The sequence below is a fragment of the Ascaphus truei genome, chromosome 9 (genome assembly GCF_040206685.1).
Source record: "Ascaphus truei isolate aAscTru1 chromosome 9, aAscTru1.hap1, whole genome shotgun sequence".
NCBI classification, from domain to species: Eukaryota; Metazoa; Chordata; class Amphibia; order Anura; family Ascaphidae; genus Ascaphus; species Ascaphus truei.
Window position 1 is genome coordinate 18243053 of NC_134491.1, and position 13148 is coordinate 18256200.

At 43.2% G+C, this 13148-nt stretch overlaps 1 protein-coding gene across 5 annotated transcripts in view; it reads left to right on the forward strand.

Annotated features, from left to right (window-relative positions):
• Positions 1 to 2786: 2786 nt before the first annotated feature.
• Positions 2787 to 13148, forward strand: part of PLEKHH1 (pleckstrin homology, MyTH4 and FERM domain containing H1) — a 106376-nt gene continuing 96014 nt past the window's right edge. For 4 of the 5 annotated variants that reach the window (XM_075613505.1, XM_075613507.1, XM_075613506.1 and 1 more), the window contains exon 1: positions 2787 to 3077. The gene's annotated coding sequence lies outside the window, so the exon portion shown is untranslated. The remainder of the gene's footprint in view (positions 3078 to 13148) is intronic. The other variant, XM_075613512.1, reaches the window with a different exon arrangement.

Sequence of the window (13148 nt, forward strand, 5' to 3'; positions counted from 1 at the left end):
AGCCGCCACGGATTTCTTACTTTCAGACACCTATCGGTCCGTCCACCTGAATAAGTTCATCTGGATAAAGGAATGACACTCGGAGGTCCTGGTTCTGACATACAAAGCTCTCCACGACGCTGCTCCCCCTTACATCTCAACCCTCATCCCAAAATATACCCCTAAATGTCCCCTCCGTTCTGCCCACGACATCTGCCTTTCCTCCCATCTTATTACCTCCTCTCGCACCTACCTACAGGACTTCTCCTGTGCGGCCGCCTCTCTCTGGACCTACCTACCACGCATCAGATTCTCTCCCAGCATTCAGTCATTCAAACACTCTCTAAAGACTCACCTTTATAAGGAAGCCTATCTAGCATTTTCCTAACATCCACCCACCAACCCTATTTCTACCAGCTGCGCGGCCGGACCAAACTGCATTGTAATCTAACACCCCCTAACATCCTCACCCCCAAACCTTCATGGATCCAGTGGGGCAGCTGGACCATACTCCATCCTGATATATAGTCCATCCCACAATGAGCAGACACTTTAACTTTTGTTTCAACATTGCCCCTCATTTCCTCTAGAGTGTAAGCTCTCAGGATCAGGGCCCGCGTTACCTTCTGTATCTGTTTGCACTAGTCTATCCTTGTTTGTATGTCATTCTGTGTATGTCATTGATGTCACTCTGTACCACGCTACGGCATATGTTGGCGCTTTGCAAACAAACAATAATAATAATAAGTACTAAGATTATATTTCACATTTTTGTGTGCGGGAACATTTTGGTATACTGTATTGTACCAACAGTTTGCTTTGTTCCGGAGAAGGAGCGGCTCAGTGAGTACAGACACTGACTGGCACCGTGTTTGAAGCAGGGGAGCCTAGTTCAATTCCTGGTGTCGGCTCCTTGTGACCTTGGGCAAGTCACTTTATCTCCATGTGCCTCAGGCACCAAAACTAGATTGTAAGCTCCACGGGGCAGGGACCTGTGCCTGCAAAATGTCTCTGTAAAGTGCTACGTAAAACTAGCAGCGCTATACAAGAACATGCTATTATTATTATTAATACAATTTTTATCTATTCACTTGTGTTTGCGTTTCTCTGTCACACTTCCCCAAAAAGAGCGTGAAATACAGAGTTGTTTTTTACACGTGCTACAAAGTAATACAAACCTTCATAAGATTTGCGTCGTATGTATGAAGACTTAATACGCGACGCATAATTCGTTGTTAAATGATTTTTGATATATTGTGTCATGTTGGATACCAGATTCATACAATTTAAATGAGAACAGAAGTGAGTGGTTGTATTTATAACTAGTGTTAGGAAATATAGGAAATATACATGATTAGTGTAATATTAATTATATAAGCTATATTGGGAAAATAACAGATGTAGGTAAACTTTATCAGGGGTGGCCAATGCCAGTTGGCAAGGGCCACCAACAGGTCAGGTTTTCAGGATATCCCTGCTTCAGCACAGGTGGGTCAATCAGTGGCTCAGTCTTGACTGAGCCACTGATTGACCCACCTGTGCTGAAGCAGGGATATCCCGATAACCTGACCTGTTGGTGGCCCTTGAAGACTGGAGTTGGCCACCACTCACCTATATGATGAAACATCCCTGCAGAGTCAAATACATTTTTGGGTTGATAATTTGCACCTTAATTCTGTGCTAACGCCATTAACAGACTTTTTCGGGTTTATACCGAGTACAATTTAAAATTTAAAATTTCTGTGCATCAATTTTACCCCATTTGGGACACTAAGCACATAGGCATCTTGATGGCACAAGACCCATCTGGGCACAGATGCACCCAGGACAGCCCTCGGGAAATCAAAGCATATATTACAGAATTACGGTGGGGTTTTTTTTGTTGCTTAGAATAATGTAACAATAATGATTTCTAGAAAGAAGAGACAGACACCATTTTAAACGTGGCCAGAGAACTAGGGACTTGAGAAGCAGGATTTCTACAGCACAAAAATTAAAGGGAAGAATCACAGCAGTCAGCAGAAAAACGATCACATTAGGAAACAAGGTGGCAAAAAAACCACTATTTTATATTTTGTATAAAATTATTTTCATCATTGTATTGAAAAAATCTCCAGATCTGCGTAAAACTGCCCCCATTTTGCTCATTTAGCTTAGTGGCAAGAACACTGCCTTTGAAGTGGGTGAATGTGGTTTGGATACCAGTGTCAGCTCCTTATCTCCCTGTGCCTCAGGGCACGAACATTAGATTGTCTATGTAAAGTGCTGTGCACACTGTCAGTCTGTACTATATAAAATCAGCATTTGTTATTTGCTTAAAATTAAGTTGACGCTGAAAAAGAGGTAAAAAATGTGATATAAAAAAAAAACCTGATGGGAAAAACCTTAATTAACTCGGTAGAAAAGGCCACAAAATTTCCAGCAATTTTTTTGCATATTGCCCTTTAAAAAAAAAAAAAAAAACGTTTTTAGAGTTTATCCATAATCCCCAAACTTCATATCGCGGAGACTTTCAATTCACTGTAATTGTGGTTGCTACACTGTGTATTGCTACAAGGCAGCTGTATCACAGAAATTGGGTAAGACTGATAGAGATCAAACATTTAAATCCTTCGCCCCACTGTTACAATCAGCACTGGCTGACCCTGTCCCATTAACCTGAGACTTACGACCTTATAGGTAACGACCGCCCCCCTCCTTAGCATTATCTTGTCTAGAGGGGCATCCCATGGTAGTGGGAAAGAGTTAAAAATGGGCCTGTAGTGATGTCATTTCCTAGGCTTGTCCAGAGGGCTGGCTTTGAAATTTGATCATGCTGTTACCCTAAGGAACACAGAGAGAGAGAGGGAGACAGAGAGAGACAGAGAGAGACAGAGAGAGACAGAGAGACAGACACAGAGAGAGAGGGTTTGGGACAGAAGCGAGAGGCAGATGAGATGGATGTATCAGCAAACTTCTGAATGAGGGGAAACGTAGTTTTGATTGTCTCTGGAAAACGTTGATATAAGATTACCTTGCCGATTGACAGACGGGAAATTTATCCTGGATCATGATTTTCATTCCTTAAACACTGTGCCCCTATCCCATAAAAATACAAGGTTAGTTGGAACTATATTGCTGCCTTGCTGCGTTACTTGGATAAATGAGATTTTGCGGCTAACTTTTGCGCTGTAACGGTTATTTCACTAATGCGACAAAAGGTAGAATAACAGGTATCTTTTTTTTTTTTAAAGCTTTTTCCGCATGCAGTTATGATATAAGCCAGGGGAGGCTAACTCCAGCCCTCAAGGGCCACCAACAGGTCAGGTTTTCAGGATATCCCTGCTCCAGCACAGGTGGCTCAATGAGTGGCTCAGTCTTGGACTGCAGCACCTGTGCTGAAGCAGGGATATCCTGAAAACCTGATAGGTCTTGAGGACTGGAGTTGGCCACCCCTTATTAAAATGTAAATTCTGAAGATCAAGGCAATGAATGACATTATCGTGATAATTTATGGTTTTGGAGAACTGCACATAATGCAATGGATTGAAACGTCAGATCTACAATGAAAGATTAAGAGGATTCTAACTTTTTGACTTATTTTATCAACGTAGTAGGCGGCTTTGTAAAGATTTGGCAGAAATCATAGATACAAAATATTGTGTCGCTGCATTATGTAACTGTGTAATGGTATTTTACTTACGCTCGGATACATTTGACATTTAACCTTTTAATACACGGCAATCAGACTGTAAGGCCAGTTGCAATGCGTATTGTGTAATGTATTACTGTATTTTATATGCCTGCGTGGGTAAGTCCCTTTTGACTTTGTAAGATTGCATTGCTGTCTGTGGAACTCATGGTAAAAGTTACTTACTTTTTGCAACTAAAGAGCTGTGTGTTTTCCCCCTGCGGTAATAATATAATATGATTGCTGTAATATATACAAGCGAGTTGAACAATGAATGACAATGCTACATGTTTTGTGGTTTCAGCAAACTATTCAGTCTTTTATAAATTAATCCTTTTATAAATGAATAGTTTACCCGCCTGATCAGCAGTGAAACAGTGAAACTGTAAACACATTCTTTTTTTGTGGAAAAACAGAAAAAAAAATGACTTGGTTACGAGGGCTTTACATCCACACATGAAATAAGTTTTGGTGGGTAACAAAGTGACAAAAACCCTCCACCGTTAGCATACAGCAAATACATATATCACTTGTGAGCACATTCACATGTCTCAGACAGGTCTGCAACCCTGCCCTTCCCCATTATCTCCTAGCACAGGGGGTGCGCAACCTGGGGGGCGCAAGATTTTTCGGGGGGGGGGGGCTTGACGGTTGCAGAGGGCACACGCTCTTCCTGAAGGCATTTAAATTAAATGCCGGGGAGATCGCGTGTGGCCTCTGTAACTCACTTACCTTGTCTCCAGCAAAGCAGCGTCAAATGACGCGGCGGGGTCACGGGATGTTGCGTTGACATGGCAATGTGACGTCACATGACCCCGCGGCATCATTTGACGCCGGAGACATGGTGAGGAGGGGGGCGTGAGTAGGGGGAGTGCTGACAGGGGGCGCAGTGGGAGAAAGTTTGCGCACCCCTGTACCTAGCATACAGTGCTTCCACTGCAGCCAGGGATTCTGGGAAATCACATACAAATTAATTGAGCACACAGTGTCACCTTTAGCTTCAAATCCATTATAGCGTGTACCCCTATACAGGAATTAAGAACACAATAAAACTGCCACATTTGCATTTTGTCATTGCGTGAAAATGTATTTCTCATATGTGTGTACATTTTCACATTTGCATGGTTGAGGGGCCTGTAGCGCATTGCGGAGAAATGTGTTGCAGTAAAGGTAATATGAACAGTTTTTATCGCCTCCGGCAGCAAGAGAGTTTACGCAGTTGCGCTGATAAAAGGTCGAAGAAAGGTTTTCCTCGTTGCAGGAATACGTGCAAACATTTTGCAATGCAAACAGAGTTATTTATCAGGGTGGTATTAGAGAAAAAACTTTCTTACGCATGCTGTAAGCTGGTGGCGGCAGCAAATGTATGAAAATTGTCCTGCGCATTTTTTACAAGCTGATCTTCTGAGCAAAAAGGTTCGCGAACCTCAGAACCGGGGCATTTAGTTGATGCAAACAGAAAAGAAAAACCCTGCAGAAACTTTGATATATCCAAGTATAATATGACACAGAGCTGCTCATTTAACCCCTTTTACTTACTGCTCTTATAACTCCTCCCCTAATTACTCTGATATCTCCTCCCATAACTGATCCCTCTGACTCCTCCCATAACTGCTCCTTATAACACTTGCTCTAACTGCTCCTGTTGGGTATAGTCATTGAGCTGCGATATTGCCAGGCCACTATTGCACTATAACTCCCATTCAAGTCAGTGGGAGTTTCTGTGTTACAGTGCCCCGATCGGCACTACCATGTCTACCCTAACTGTTCCTATATTCACTTCTACATCTAATTTATTCTAGACCCGAGTTGGCCAACTCCAGTCATCAAGAGCCACCAACAGGTCAAGTTTTAAGGCTATCCCTGCTTCAGCACACGTGGCTCAATCAGTAGCTCAGTCATTGATTGAGCCAACTGTGCTCAAGAAGGGATGTCTTTTAAACCTGACCTGTTGGTGGCCCTTGAGGACTGGAGTTGGCCACTCATGTTGTACAATTCCTCCTCTCACTTTCCTATCACCCCTTCCCAGATAGCACACAGGACGTTGATACAATACCGGGTGCTACATTGATGCAAATGGATGTAACATTAGTGTAAACATAGAATCCGGGGGGCGGGGGTGTGTGGCTATATGGAGTCCCTGATATGTATGATATGTATTATTTGTTTTCACCTCCGGGGGGGCCCCGAAGCGTAACCTCATTCTTCTCATCTCTGGGAACACTGTAGTTCCTGAGAAATGTTCCTCTTTACTTGAGTGAAACCGGCTTGGCGGACATTTTGTTTTCCCAAAACGGAGTTGAAAGTAGCGCGGTTCAGATCCCGCCGTCTCTTTATTTCTGATTTTGAATAAAAATGACTTTAAAAAGATGAGTCTTGAGGGGGTCCCCTAAGGGGGCGGGGGATAGGGGAGACAAGGAACTGGTTTCAGTCCCAGTATCGGATCTCGCAGTGGCCTTGGGCGAGTAACTTTAGAGCCTGGCCCCCAATGTGTAACAAGGCTAGAATTTCCCACGACCCAGCACCACTACTTACTGTTATGATACTGGGCCTGGCAATACATTTTTTGCTCTATGATTCATTATACATTACACCTAAACGCACGGCGCGTGCCCAGTGGACACTTCCAGTACTACATCCATGCCTCTAGGGATGTCAGCTACGGGGGTAAAGTCTGTGAAAGGAATTGCACTGCGATTATTGAAAGTATAGGCAATTAAGCTGTTGACGCAAGACGTGGTCCATATGCATTCCAAATAAAAGGTCTTCTTCCAAATCCCACGAGTGATTGACTCTCAAAGGAAGAAAAATGTCCGGGGATAATAATGTGTACAAAGGGAAGCCGAGGCGTTAAAAAGTTCCATTCCCCGCTAAACTGAGAAAAAAAAGTCATTTTTTTGGTTTTCTTTTTACCATTTGACATTCCTCAAGGTCCCTCCTCAACTTCCGTAGACCTGTCTTAAGTGGAATAAAGTCCCTGGCAAAATCCATACGGCTTGGGAGAGCAACATGGCAGATAGAATGAGCTGAAGCTTTAATTCCAGTCTGATGATGTCGCTGCCCTCACTTGGGAAGGAGAGCCAATAAAGGGGAGGAGACAAGCAGGGGATTCTGGGAGAGGAAATAGTAACCATAGTTTTGCGGATACAGCAGTAATCCTTGTTTTTATGGCAGTAGGTTTTGAGATTTGTTTGGACATTTTAAGATGATTTTTTTTTGTGGGTGTGTGTTTATGTTGATTTTGAACAAAATGGCACCGTCAAATACATTGAGGGTGATTATATAAAAGGCAAATGTGGAGCAATTTGGACGCAAATGCTATCATTTCATTTTGTCAGCGTCCGTGTATCAAGCTCTTTTGCTCAAAGTTGTTCTCCACCTGCGTGCGGGGGTCGATAAGAGGAGTTAGGGAGGACATACACGATACACCGTTTATAATGAAATCAAATTCTACATCTGTGTCACTTTTTATTTTGTATTTGCGTCTGTAAGAGATGTGTGCAGAGGTACATTTAAAGGAGACTGATGAGGGTGAAATTATATCTTGGCTTTATTGCGCCGGTTCCTTTAACAAGGCAAAACATGCAAAAACAAACAAAATAAAGGCCTACTCCACTTTGGAGATTAACTAAACCTTTACTCCAGCCCTTTCTAACGGGGTGGGTAGCTAAGCGGGTTACCACCCTAAACATACATATATGTCTCTTATCTGTTTCTGTTGTTGTAGCTGTAGGGGAAGGCCTCTCTGCTCTCCTGGGTCAGCATCCTTGTGTGCTATGGCACTCTCTGTGTCCTGGAATAGAGGTCTTGTCCCCTTGTCTTGCTGTCAGCATATAGTCCTTCTGTGTGCATCAAGACATCATCTTTTCCTCAGGTCAGGAGAGCTGTGGGCTAAGGAAAACTCTGCAGTCCTCTTTCTCATTATGTCAACCCAAATGTGAGATAAGGAATCTCTCCTGTGTCTCACATCACGCTTTTCTAAAAGTCCTAATCAGCCAGGTGGAGTCTGGTTGATTGCCTGTGTGCAATTACCAGCACACTGCTGGATTTAGAGGCAGTTTCTCTCAAACAGTGATAAGTGCCTGTTACAGTGTAAAAAAAAGCCTGTCAGGTCAGAGGGGGTAAAAACGTGTCCGGTTTACCATTCGCATCCTGGCGCAAAATCAACGGGAAACTGCTGCTTTAGATTTGAACTCTTTCCTAGTATAAGGATGTGTAAAGCAGCAATTAACAGGTTAACTTTAAAAATATATCTATATTAATTTTTTTATAACAGGGTGGAAGCAGGGGGTCTCTGGAGCTGAATCCCATACTCTGTTCCGGGGACCCCCTGCTTCCAGAGATAGCTCTGTAGGGGGTTCTGGTATCTCTGCAGAGTTTAAAAGTGCAGGTCACGTGGCCCAATAGGAAGTCGCATCAGATGACATCACGGCTTCCTATTGGGCCTGTGTGACGTGGGGCATGTACTCTGCCATTAGATTAAGGCAGGGATGCGCAAACTTCTTGAACTGCGCTCCCCTGCTGGGGAGCCGTAGTGTTTGCACACCCCCCGTCCTCTACAACTCTACAAGGACTCGGCGTCAAATGACGCCGCGTTGCCATGGGGACGGGTCACCGAAGACCCGGCCGACACCAGGTAAGGGAGTTACAGAGGCCTCACGCCTCCCCCGGCATTTAATTTAAATGCCATGGGAAAGAGCGCCGGGCCTCTACAACCGCCGCGCCCCCCCTAGAAATTCTCCCACCCCCGCCCTGGGGAGCGCGCCCCCCCAGTTTGTGCGCCGCTGAATTAAGGAACAGAGTTTCTCTGCCTACGGAAGTCTTTATCTAGAAGCCGGGGGTCAGCGGAGCTGAAATTAATGGGGTTCAGCTCTGGAGACCCCCTTCTTCAATCCTGTAATACATTAAATATATAAAAAAAAATACGTTAACCCAGATTGCTGCTCGTAATAAGTATTAAATGTGTTATTACAATGAACACAATTGTCACACAAAAAGTTGCAATTAGGGTTTATTTTTTTATAACCATCTTGGATGATACAAATGGCTGCTTCTCCTATGTGTAAACATGGGGAACTGTTTAGTTATTTGTTGCAGTTTTGATTGTTTCTTTATGCGCTTTTTGACAAAATAGAAACCAGTAGAAAAGTGCTAAAGAAATTAAAATGATTCCCTAATTCCTTACAGGCCTCGTGTGCTACCACATCATTTCTCGCCCACACAGTTTTGTGGAAGTAAAATAAGGTCGCAGCTTTATTTCTTTAACGACATAAAAAAAAAACAATTATCAGCCAGCCCGCTAGTCCATGTATGCCGGCGACCCCGTGCGTCCTGCAAGTAGTATGGTGGGAGACCCCGTGCGTCCTGCAAGTAGTATGGTGGGAGACCCGTGTGCCCCGTTCGGCTGGTCTCTCACGCACTGCTCGGGGATGCTCCACTCTAAGCCCCCCCTTTGGGCTGCCTGGGCCTAAGCGCTTACTGTAAGTTGGCGCCCAGATTGTGGTACAGCCGCATAAATCGGCGCCTCCAGGCTTCCCAATCTCCCCGGGGGACTTTACCATGGGCTCAACCTCATAAGTTGGTGTCTCGCTACTTGGCATTTCCCGGCCCCCTTAACCTGGCTGGTGTGACAGTTTCCACCTAAGCTGTGACCATGGATCTGGTGGAAGAAACTTAGGGATATAGTCATTGGCGGATTTAATAAATAGAGCTCATAGGCACTTACCTGGTGCTGCCCTCCTCTTCCAGCGCCGCGTCGTCCCATTGTCATGGCAACGTATGTATGTACATACGTACGTGGGGACGTAGGTACATGTGTATATATTGTCCAAATGAAGGTGCACTCATGGTACAGGTTGCAGATGCCACAGGTGCTCAGCAAAAGTCGTCCTGTGCACTGACAGAACCACCAATAGTATGGAAAGTGAAGAAGTGACTTTCTACTGGTCTTTAAAGATGGAAAATGTATTATAAAATCTTGTTCTAATAAAACGTTCTATCTTTAAAGACCAGTAGAGTGCTGCTACTTCTTCACTTTTTGTATATTTATATAATGTGTAAAACACAATTTAAAAGAGTAATACTGTGGATGGACATTTTACAAAAGATGTTTGACACATCATACAATTTCATCATATTCGTGGAAAAGTGAGTTGCAGTGTAAAAATAATAATAATCACCTACTGCCAGGGTGCTCAACTCCTGGCCTCGAGAACTTAGAAACCTGTGCTGAAGCATGGATATCCTGAAAACCTGACCTGTTGGGGGGGCTTGAGGACTGGCGTTGGGAACCCCCTGACCTACTGTATTGAAATTAGCATGAGCAGATCTATATATAGTGTGTGCATACATACATATACACACACAGACACACACACACAGATACATATTTATGCATATACAGTACATACAGCCATATCTCTCTCTCATATATACAGCGCACATACATATATATATAAACATGCACTATCTTTTACATAAAATTTCTAGGGCTGCCATCGCAACCTCCTTGTAAGGTCAGTGTTATCTTTAGTCTGTTCATCCAGACACAAAGGGAAATACATTGTAAAGAGCCTCTATGTGTAGGTGTCTGGCTGCACATATCCAGGAACGTACTATAAATACAGGTATAGAGCATATGCATGGGAAGCAAACAAAAGTCTGACATCATCACAAGGGTGATCAAATTAAAATGGCGACGGGCCGGACATATCGCAAGGAATGACCATTGTTGGACAAAGATGGAACTCGCCTGGATTTCAACAGAAGCTAAAGGACCAAAAGTAAGCTGGACGATGACATCAGAAAATGTTCCTGGAAGATCATTGGGGAGGCCTTCATCCAGCAGTGGGTCGACGTGGGGCTGAAGATGATGATGTGTGTGTGTGTGGTGCTGGAAGAATAAGAAATCTTTTACCGAAGCTACTCCTTTTTCATTCTCAGGAGTGCACTATCCTCACCTATGAGAGATATATATATATATATATATACGTGGTCGACAAATCACCAAAAACTCGCCACCTAGTACCACACGTGTGCTGCTTGGGCCAATAGGAGCTCGCCACGATGTTAAATCCACTCGCCTGGGGCGTGCAAATGTATAGGTTTGTCGAACACTATATATATATATATATATATATAGCACTATCCTCACCTATGAGGCCCACCATTTGCAAGTAAATAAGTTTTGGTGCTTATCCCATAAAGCAATAACAGACCATACGATACCGGTTGCAACACGACATCAAGGGACAGCACGCAGGTAAGTAAATCATACATTTTCTATATTTGATAGAAGACACAAAAAACGACGTTTCGGTCCCCCAGTGGTGGTGCACCACCTTGAGAAAGGTCCCACTGGGGGACCGAAACGTCGGTTTTTGTGTCTTCTATCAAATATAGAAAATGTATGATTTACTTACCTGCGTGCTGTCCCTTGATGTCGTGTTGCAACCGGTATCGTATGGTCTATATATAGATATATATAGATATATATATATCTCAAAAGCCATCATGTGATACAGCGGGACCTGTGGCGGCGCACTGTCAGGGCGACACATCTCACCATGTGCTGTCGCGACGCCATGACGACGCAGCGTCACATGATGCCGCGATGGACACGGATGACGGCTGCTCACTTAAACATTACGCAAATGCACATTGAGGCAGCTTGCAATAGTGAAATCCCATTTATCTTGAGAGAATAGTGCTCAATAAAGACAATTCCTACAATTTTGTATAATGTATTAATATCTTAAGAACTTTGTGTGTGTGTGTGTCTAACCCTTTCACTGCCATGGCATGTGTTACCGCTCCCACCGACACTGAAGAGGTTAATAACAGCTCGCAGAATGACTGCATACACTGGGATAAATGATGTTTGTAGCCTGGCTCTCTGCACTGTACCTTGCACAATGAGCACTTATTAGGGTACGGATTTAAACTGCGATGTCAAGATTACGTTGTCCTGAAATAGAAGCCTCCTTTTAAGGAAAGATCAGGATGTCTGTTTTCTTTTTCTGTCGTAGTCGAGTGTTTGCAAACAGCGTTGCAGCGAGTTGTTTAATTGTTGGCTTTTTAGAGACCCTAAAGCAGAAATCCCACTTGAACGTTTTTGTTTATACATAACTGAAATCCTTCAGAGTTTAACCGCGTTATTTTCTCCTCCGGAGAACTCCTCCCCCCCCCCCCCCTGGTTTCCGAGAGAACGGTTTACATGTTGCTCCTACAGAAACAATATGGCCGCCAAATCTTGCGGGCCAATAGGAAGCCACAACATCATTGTTTGTATTGGGCAATAATGGCAGCCAGGCTGTTTTCTCATCTACTAGGGGGTCCCTGGAGCTGAAAAACAACACTTAAATTTAAGAAAAGGGACAATCTTTCCTAGGATCAAAGTATATTAGTAGCAGTGACATGGTAAAGGGGTTACATCTGGGGACAAATGTCTTTCTGACACCTACTGTATAAGTATTTTGTATCTATGTGTATATGTGTGTATATATATATATGTGTGTATATATGTGTGTATATATATGTGTGTGTATATATATATATATATATATATATATATATATATAATATATAGCACGTTACAGAAGTAATACATTTTAGTGGGAGAACTTACGAGTGGGGGGGGGGGGGGGCATTCCCAGTGCGTTCTCCAGGGGTCCTGGAAAATGCATATGAAGTTAATCATATCCGCCAACGGAGCTATCCATACGTAAGCTGCCGATCGGTTATTTCTCCCATGATCGGTCAGCAAAATCCTGTTTCCCAGGGTTCACTAAATGGCTGCCTTTCAGTTTCAAATCAATCCTTCACTCACTATAACTCAGCAGCTACAATGTATTCTTATACTACTAAGGTAACATTATCTATTGTTACAGTTTGCAGCTCACACTGCTGGGAATATTGGCAACAAATTATCCTAATCAGGAAAGTGTTGCAAAGATCCTGCACTGCTGGGAAAGTGTGCTAAAGTCTGCTATAGAAATCAAAAGATGCTCACTATATTAAAACTCATTAAAAATGGCATTGAGTTGAATTAAAGAAATAAATAAGTATTATGTAATACTACAGAACTGATTTATTTAAAAAGAAAAACACACATGTATTGGTTGGATTGCTCCTTTAATTAAAGAGGTGAATTTTAATATGGCTGTTAAAGGTGGATAGAGAGGGTGCTAGTCGGATATTGAGGGGGAGGGCATTCCAGAGGTGCGGGGCTGTCAGTGAGAGGTTTTTAAATAATTATTTTAAAGTTATTCTGTAAACATGGAAAGCAGATACTTGGAAGGAGGTTTGATTTCTTCTGGCTGCTCCCTTTTGTCTGATGTAATTGTGTTCAACAGGAGTTTGCACAGGTAGGGCCCTCACTCTCCCTTATGTGTTGGCTCTGTGATAAGGACAGGATGGGCTAAGGTTAAAGAAAACACTTGTTTGAAAAACACTCCCCCATTCAGAGGCCTCTCAGAAATAGTCTTTGCTTTTAGCTCAG